The sequence below is a fragment of the Artibeus jamaicensis genome, unplaced genomic scaffold, assembly GCF_021234435.1.
Source record: "Artibeus jamaicensis isolate MK-2021 breed Jamaican fruit bat unplaced genomic scaffold, CSHL_Jam_final contig_685, whole genome shotgun sequence".
Taxonomy (NCBI): domain Eukaryota; kingdom Metazoa; phylum Chordata; class Mammalia; order Chiroptera; family Phyllostomidae; genus Artibeus; species Artibeus jamaicensis.
Window position 1 is genome coordinate 30421102 of NW_026521924.1, and position 9467 is coordinate 30430568.

Consider the following 9467-nt stretch of genomic DNA (forward strand, 5'->3'; position numbering starts at 1 on the left):
TCTGTGTGGCGGAATGTGGCTGCCCCAGACCATGCTCAGTGCGCATTCAGTCATCTAAACGTGCTGGCTCCTGGGAGGCCGAATCTCACTGGCCGGCTCGAGTCAGGTGTTCTTCAGGCTCAGTGGGATCAAGCACACCTGAATAATGCAAATATAGCCACCAAGGACCTGCCCCTGTGAACCGTGGGCCCTCCCTCCAGTTAGGAGAATTTCTGTGAGTTGCCAATGGGCAGGTTATTAAGGGATTGTTTCTCAGCTCTGAATCCCTCCTCTATGCTCTGGAGGGGGTGAAGGGGATGCGGCCCTACAGATTGCGTAGCTCCTTGGCCACCTGGACATGAAAGCACCCCTAATGCAGAATTCCAGCTGAAGGCAGCCTGGTTCAACTTGGCTGTGAGAACCGGACTGGCCGTTCGGATGCCTGAGCACGGAGAAGACCACGTGGGCCTTCGACGTTCATGCTGGAACCAGGGTGCACGTGTCTGTCTACTGGCTCCCAGAGATCAATGAAATAAGAGAGGGAAAAATTTTTTAACTCTTTTTCAAAGAAATCTATAACGATGAGCTCTTAAAGGCATCCCAAAGTGTCTGTAACGTGTCCACATTTGAAGGATTTCATTTTAAAACACTCACTTCCGCAGGCTGCATTTCCGTGGCCTCTGAGGGAAGCAGGGGCCCAGCTGTGTTTGCTGCTCCAGGCGCTGGAGTCGACACCAGGTGGGGCCCAGCGCAGTCCGAAACCCCGTGGAGCAGGGGTCCCCGCTGTGGACGGCCTGGGTTAAAGTCCTCTCAGTGCCACTCGCTAGCCCTGTGACCGTGAACATGTAGCACAACCTTGGCCAACCTTGGCAAAGGTAAACTGATGAGTGTAGCTGCCACGTGCAGCCGTGAAGGGTGGATGAGGTGGTTCCTTCAGGACGTGACCTGTCTTGGCTGGCCAAGTCTTCGGGCCTGGGCTAAAGTAACCCTCCAGTAAACATCCCCATTATCCTATTTATTCTCGATGGTCTTGGGGTCTTCAGGCCTCGGAGCCTACAGGGAACCCTTTGAAGGAACTGAGCCCACGTCTACTAAATTCCCTCTGTGCACGGAGTGACTGGGACCCGGAGAAGAGAGAGAACAGGGTGAGCTGAGCTCAGAGCTTAGCAAAGGATGATGACTTTGGCCGTAAGTGCTGCTTTATGGCCATCCGTAAAGCTGTCCGTCAAAATCTCCCAACAGATGACCCGCCGAAATGAGAGCAGGAGGGGGCGGCACTGCAGAACACTCCGCCTGTCGGGGACACAGATCACGGCAAGGGCACTCCCGTGAAGCACAGGGCGTCTCTCTCTTCCTTCTGCCTCCCTCTCAGGCCCGGGCCTGGCCCCTCGGCTGTGGCCCTGCCTGTCAGCCTACAGTTCCCATTCATCCGTTTCCCCTGAACCCGATTTCAATGTACTCATGCATTCGTTCAACCATCTAGTCATCAATTTTTAATGACTCACATAGCAGATATTTACTAGGCTAATAACTGCAGATCAGATTTCTTGGGGCCTTTCTATAAGGTGGCATCTTGGATGAGTGATAACACTAACGACAACAGCATCAACATTTGTCGAGTGTGCATTGTGTCCTACATGAGTTATCTCATCTGTCTTCTCAAAAGTTGTCTGAGGCAAGAAGCTGTTCGTATTATTAACAGCATTTGTACAGGTTGGGACAAGTGTCCTCGAGAGTCTAGGGAAGTTGTCCAAAGTCACATCGCTAGTAAAATTTTAGAGCGAGGTGTCCGAATCCTGTCGGTCTAATGTAACACGCAAGCTGCTAACCACAACTTGGGGGCAGCCTCGACTGAGCCAAAACGCAGGGCTTGTCATCCTGGTTTAGTCATGAGTTCACAGGGAAGGTCGTACTTGAACTGTGTTGTGAAGTGTGCACAAGGAGACCAGGAGGAAAATGATCTCAGAAGGCATTCATTCTGATCGGAAACAACATGCCAAACAAAACACTGAGGCAGAAACCCATGACACGGCCCCATTCTTTCCACCAAACTCATTGGGAGGCTATGATATGGCATCACCAACTTGACAAAACCAAATGGTGAGTTAGAAATCTTTCCATCGAGAGTGACAGGAACTCCAACTCCAACTGGCTTGCAGATAATGAAATGTATAAACATTCATCACCGAAAAGACCAGGTGCAGGACCGGCTTCAGGTACAGTCCGATCTAGGTCTTCAGGGTTGAGCTCTATTTCTTTCCATCTTCCCTCTCTGCCTCCCACAGTATCACTTACATCTTGGGGCCTCAAATGGGTTCCCACCAGCAGCTCCACAGTCTTCTGTTTCACTAGTAATGAAGCCATTTGAATCCTCTGATCCTCACACCACACAGACCACAGAAGGTGGGTTTCTCAAGAAGCAGAGAGAACCTTCTTTTTTTTTTTTTCCCAGAAGCCCTAGAAATTTTCTTCACAGGTTTTATCGGTGCTGCCATCCTGAATCAATCCCCATGGGCACAGGGACAGACGGCATAGGGTAGGAATATCGGCTTTTGCCAGTCGGGGCCCACCCCCTAAAGCTAGACAAAGGGTCAATGCCACACTAACAGCGTGGCTGGTCACGGCAGAGAGTGAAGCTCCAAGTGGTGTTATCTGAAAGAGGAAGATGAGCGGAAGTTAGACCGCCAGAGCCAGTGGGGCCGACACACAGAACAATTCCCGTTGCGAGATTCATTGCCCTGAAGTATCTCCCTGGAACACAGCAATGCAAGCTAGCCCTGCATTACACGGGAAACCTTGCCTTACTCGTTAGCATCCTGGAAGCATTTTCTACACTAAATGCAACAACAATTTTTTTAAATGTGAGTAAATAGAGTGGTTTTTGTTCTTCCCAAAGTGCCTCAGGAGTCCCAACTTTCAAAATGTCTCGAGTGGGACAATTGTCACTGCCCTCCTTTACATAAGTAAGCCTCGCCTCCTGCCTAAACCAAAGGTGTCGACTTGCACCACTCCAATTACATGAGATTAAATGCTGCGGTTCTCTACGGAGGTTCTTTCTGCATCACTTACTCCACAAACGTGTTTGGCATGTGTAAACTGTTGTGATCGCGTGTCTTTGTGTGACATTTTGGGAAGGGGAAGAAACTGCGTGGCTCCGTGGATGACACAGTTCGCGACAATATAAAAATTTGAAATTCTTAAGCGATTTAGCATTTCCCCTTCCAGCCACATGATCTATCACAGGGAAGTGATATTCTGGGGGACTCAAGCCAATCAGAGGCTAGGAGTGTAGTTTTTCCAAAACAAGTGTATGTATAAATTATCACTCTCTTCTCTCCTCTCCATAAATAGCGACACTAATAGATCCATAGCAGGAGATACATGAAGGGGTGCCATGTTCTACAACAATTCATCTTGTCTGGGGAAGGCAGAGTTGAGAAATCTGATCAGCTAAGATGCACAGCCACACTTCAGCCCCGTCCGGCCTCTGACTGCGGTGGTGAAAAGAATGTGTTTCTCATGTAGAAGAGGGAGCTTGTGTGTGTGCAACAGACAGGGAATGAGGAAGAGACAAAAATCTAAGGTATCATTGAGCCACAGATATATCTTACTGGATTTGCACAACATTTCTATAAAATTGGGAACTTACTACATAAAAGCTGAGATTACCATCTTCCTCTAAAGCTCCAGAGATCTGTTCTAAGAGGAAAAACAGTGTCCTGGACTCATACAGCACATTTGTATAGAGGTGGCCACCTTTAGGCAGGACACCAGCTCTCCGGTCTGCCTCAGTCTCCACCAGTCCCTGTTGCCTCAGATCTAATCCATTCCATTTTGTGAGCTTCCTGGACACAACACACAGCTGAGTTGGTGGGCCTTAATATAATGAGAGTCACATGGACTAATGATCCAGTGACTCTTTAATCCAGGGTCTTTTAAAAATATGTCCAAGGTATAGTTAGTGACAGTGAAGAGAATTCGGTTTCCTTGAATGTTTTTTTTTTCCAGAATCAAAATTACTTTATAACTGACTTTCATTGGTTGAAACAGAGTCGATTGTCTTTAAAAAGAAGCAAGACAAAATATGTCCAACTTTCCTGCAGTTTTAGTTTCTCTTTGGCATTCTTTTGTGACTTTTCTGAACCAGGCAGCTTCTTGGGAGGTATATCAGGAGGTTTAATATTCACAATATAAATCACATCCGTTGTAAATCACAGCACACTACGCATTATGTGGTTCTGGAATTTCTGCTAACCACAACTGCCATCTCTGAGCTGACTACAAATGCCATGTATGTTAGTCACAAACATGCTCTGCAAAACTATTCCAGGGCTAACAAATGTTATTTTGTGTATCTTTGCCTGTTTTGCTTTACAGGGGTCTATTTTTTCATCGGAGAAGGGCAAATATATGTTTTCCCACCTTCTTCTGTTACTGTTCCTAAGCCCATTAGAGGTTGGCACCCTGGGCAGCTGACCAGCTGACCCACCCCCAACTTCTGTGGGAGAACGGGAGGGCGTGACTGAGCCGATCACTGAGTCACAGAATGTGTGAGTTGAACAACTTGGGGAGTGGGGAAATCTGTAAAGCGGAATTTTGAGAAGTTCACCATATTTTAATAAGTGCATTACAAACTTTTTTAATTGCCTGTTTTTATGGCACTCCTATATGTATCTAATTCAGGAGTCGGTGAACTGTGGCCCGTGGGCCAATCTAGCCAGCTGCCTGGCTTTGTAAATAACATTTTATTGGAACACAGCCATGCCCACTCATTTACATATTGTTTATGGCTCTTTTGCATACAACAGCCGAGTCGGGTAATTCTAACAGAGGCCAATGTGGCCTGCAAAGCCGAGATAGCTACCGTGCGGTCCTGTAAGTAAAAATTTGCCATCCTCTGATCTAATCCTTAAACATGGTAGAAAAATGTTATTTAGTGGTTGTTCAATGCATTTCTCTGAATGATTTGTTCCCCTTGATACAAGTTCCTAGGCTTCCCCTTCAGGACGCGTGTGACAGTTGTAATTATCTATTCTCTGGACATCTTTGTACTATAAGCTGCTTGGGAAACCGCAGTTGGATTTGACTGTATCCGTGAGGAATGCTTTTAACTGCAAGTAACAAACATTTGGCTGTGGCTTACCCAGGGAAGATTTGCTGTATCTCACTGACCATAAGCCCGGACGCCTGTGAGTCTGGCTTTCATACAGAGGCCCCTGGACTGCGCAGACCTTCCCGGCCCCAGGCTGTGCCTGTCCCTCCTGTGTCACAGGACGAGCTCGCTGGTTCTTTGTGTGTGTCACCCCTGGTTGCAATTTGTGACCACAGCTCCAGGGGTCACCTGCTCACATCCACTCTTCAGGCCGAGCAGAAGGGACATGAGCAGAAGGTGGTCTCCTACCTCATCCCACCCTCTTCATTTTACACACGGGGAAAGAGGGGCATGGAAATGGAAAGTTAGATGTTCCAATGAGTTCTGAGGGTCTCTCATTGTCCAGCATCCATGCCCCACCCTTCTGGTCGTAACTCCTTAATCGTTTTCTATCACGTTCTTACATGTATCAAAAATCATACCGGACAATGGGTTCTGGGTTGCAAAAAAGAATTTTGTTTTCACACCTGGTTGTGGTCTCTGCTCACAGACTAAACAAAAACAAACACAAGTGCTAACTAACTCTAGTTTGGCTTTGAAGAAGGAACTCTCTCGCACAGTGGGGCTGGTAGCAGCCCTGCTCAGGGCGAGGCTTCGGTCCCAGGAAGAGCGTTCCTAGTTCGCAGGAGCTCCCGGGGAAGAAGAATGCAGAGTTGGGGTTGCTGGTGGGCAGCGTGGAAGAGCTGGGCTGAGAGGGAAGCCCACAGAAAGGGAAAACTGGGCAGGAGCGAAGGGAGACCCGTGAGGTCATCGATGAGCAGCTGGATGTAGCTGTTCCTGAATCAGGTGTTTTATTCAATGATGCTTTCTGTTTAAAATGACAGAAAAACCCAACTCCAATAGTTCTAAGCCATAAAAGGGATTGTTTTTTTATTTTTTATTCTTTTAAGTCTAGAAGTAAGGAAATCTCACTCAACAGTGTGTTTATACAGTGGATGGATCATGCTATCAAGAGCCTACTTATGGGGTTGTTTGGTAGTTTTCCATCCCTCATCTGTACTTCCTTCTAAGCCAGTCCTCTTCCTGCTATGAGATAGCTTCTAATTATAACTCTCCCTGCCTGGGTCACTAGATTGAGTGTTTTTGAGATTCAGCTTCATTGGACCCTTTGCTGACCCAGTGACCAATCACCCTAATCAGGGAGCAATGGAACGTGCTGATTGGCCTTCGCTCTGGTGCTTCTGGGAAGTATGCAGATCAAATGGGGAAGCGTGAGATCCTTGAGTGGAAGTCTGAGTTATGTCCAAAAGGATGAATGGAGTGCATGCTGGGAGGAAAAATAACTAGTAACTCCCAGACTTCTGAGTTACGTGCAGCCGAAGCTTTTCCTTTGTCCTCGGGCCAGTCTGACTCAATTTTCTGTCCTTGCACCCCACGGGTACTTACCCTTGGGAACAGAAACAGAGCATCTCTGCACCTCAGCACCTGGCAGCGCACACCCACTCTCACGTCCTACTCCACGAGGTACCGTGTATTTTCGGTTTTGCCTTGCTCTGCTCGTTGCAGAATGAGCTCCAGTGTTTCTCTTTCACTATGTGTGCTCGGCAAATGTTTGTTGAATGAGTGAGAAAATGTATGAAGAAACGTCACCTCCCTGTGTCAGAAGAGGAGCGGTCCTCGCAGGCCAGCAGGCCCACCGTGTGCAGAGAGCACCGAACCCCCAGGCTCCTGCCACCAGGCCTGGACTCTGTTCCTCCACCCACGTGGTGGCGGCAGACATTCCCTGTCTCCCACCACCCGCCTCTGCTTCTCGGGGCCCCGCTGGTCTCCTTCAGTTCATCTGTTTTCTTCCAGTCCTTGAGTGTTCACCTTTCTTGATGAGAATCTCACCTGTGCGTTTGAGTTCCAGTTGTTTTCATGCGCAGCGGAATGAGAAGGCATGAGTGCGTCTTTGCTCTATTGCTTTGCCCACTGAGGGGCTCGGGCTTCCTCTCAGCTCTGCCTCCATGTCCTCTGCCTCCGTGCCCACATGGGCCCATCAGGCCTGGCTCCCCCATTCCCATGCTCTGCAGTGAGAGCCATCTCATCGCACAGCAGACCGGGGCTGGCACAGAGGTCCCCTGAGCTGACTGGCTGCAAGAGGCTCACGGGGGCAGTGGATCTCAGGCATTCAGTGAAGACATCTCCAGGACCCTTGACTGTCCGGATGGGCCATGTTGGAGACCGAGGGGACCCTGTGCCTCTCAGGCACCGATGGGCCCCAGGTGTGGTCTGCTCAGCGGGGCTCCATCTTAGAGTTCTAATGAATTCTCCGGCTGGGGGCGGTCACAGCCCTAGCACTGGCCTACCCCCCAGCAGGACTGCCAAGGACCTGTCCCCATGGTGGGGATGACACAAGTGCTCAATGCTCCTTCTGAAAATGTTCCTGAAATCCTGACCGTCTAGGGAGCCATGGATGGCTTTGTGCTGTGAAGAACATCGTGGGACAGGACATTGAACTCGCACAAGTGGCTGTCCCAACCGCTGTGCTCCATGAATTCAGCCACCACCCATCAACTCTCAACCGTGATGATAGGACATTTGAGTAACATAGGTACGTGTGAAGAATACATTTTAAAAATTGTATTCAAATGTTGAAATTGGAAAGCTCGCTCTTCTACTTACTTATTACCGAAACCATCGATTCTCCAGTGTGGTCCCCAGAGCATCAGCAGCAACGGCGTCATCAGGGGACTTGTTTAAATGGAAACATCGGGTCCCTACCCCACACCTACCGAGTCAGAGGCTCTGGGCAGGCACTCCTCAGCCATCGGTATTTTCATAAGCCGCCCACGTGACTACGATGACAGTTCAAGAGCCACCGACTTAAACTACCTGCTCTGTTTCCTAACATGTAAGACGGGAGGTAGACTACCTGGCCTCTTAAAGTTATAGCACAGGTTAAATTCAAAAGATTCCACATGGAAAGCGGTTAGCACAGTGTCTGGCACGCGGTGTGCACTCAATAGATGACAGCTGCAATTAATGTCAGCATTATTATTGGATTTCTTTTCTGGGTGGCCAGTGAATCTGTCTATGTCTCTGCATGTCTACCTGTGAAATAACTGCAGAGAGGGGAGATATTTTAACATTAATCTTTATAACAATAGCTAATTTATTGAGCTCTGTGCCAGGCACTTGGCTAATCACTCTGTGAACATTGCATTCGATTCTTATTTTTAAAAAATGCTAAGTGAATGGTGCTCTTATTATCCACCTTGTACAGGTGAGAAAACAGCTTAAGGAACTTGCCTGGGATAATACGGGTAGTGAGGGGAAGAACTGGGAAAAGAATTCGGACATGGGGCCTCTGAAGCCCAGTTACTTAAACACGTCACCAAACCACCACTTCAGAAGTGGTTTGCAAAAGCAACTTGGGGGTGGCAGTTGTCATTCCTATCATGCTGTTGGAGAAATCAGACAGTCACTCTAACATGTGCACGATGTCATAGCTACTGACTAATTATAGAGGAAGGCTCTGGATCAAATTTTTGCTTGAAATCAGTTTTGTTTTTTAAGACACTGGGGGCAGAGGAAACACGGTAGCTGCCCTCCATGAAGTCCTCCAGAATTCCTCGTTTTGCCAAGGCGCATCGGCCACGTGACCGCGATGGGGGACAATTTGCTGATGACAGGACTGAAGACGTCCCAGCGACTGCTACCTGTTATTCCTTCTGAGTCGCAGTTTGGGGCACTGATGTCCTGAGCCCAGAGAACACATTCAAGTGCTCGTTAGGTAAGAGAGTCGTGTAGGGAAAAAAAAAACCCAACAACTCTGCTTCCTTTACCTGCAAAAGGTAAATCTTCAGGCAAGGATTAGAAAGAGGAAATGGGGAAATGTGACCTGTAATTAGCGTTAAGTACATGTTAGCAGTTACACTTATTAGTATGGGTTGGGGCCCAGTGATGAATGCCAAGTTTATATCATTCCTCAATGGCCACAAAAAGTTCTGGCACATGAAATACCAATGACATCCTACAAAACAATTTATAAACGGGCAAATTTATATATATATATATATATATATATATATCTCCAAGGAATTTCAGAAAAGCTGCTGAATTTGTAAAATCCATATACAGGGTCTGGCAGAAGTAACTGCAGGATCAGCCTGCAGGAGTGTGGTTGGTGGGGTAATAAGATGGGGGCCTTAATTTATAGTTTTAATTTGAACATTTCACCTAAAATGTCAGAGGGTGTGCTTGAGTGTGCTGTTGTCGTGTTACAGAATTACATGCTTAGGATTTTATAATAAAAGGTTTTGTAATTAAAAAAAGGGCGTTATTTGTGCCGGACCCTGCACTTAAACACCCATCAAAAGGACGCTGTTCCAGGGTAAAACACATGTCCGGCGTT

At 47.8% G+C, this 9467-nt stretch overlaps 1 non-coding gene across 1 annotated transcript; it reads right to left on the minus strand.

Annotated features, from left to right (window-relative positions):
- Nucleotides 1-5519: 5519 nt before the first annotated feature.
- LOC119040654 (small nucleolar RNA SNORA40) lies at nt 5520-5647 on the minus strand. The gene has a single exon (XR_005080900.2). It is a non-coding gene; the product is annotated as a small nucleolar RNA SNORA40 (small nucleolar RNA).
- Between the last annotated feature and the right edge of the window lie 3820 nt (nt 5648-9467).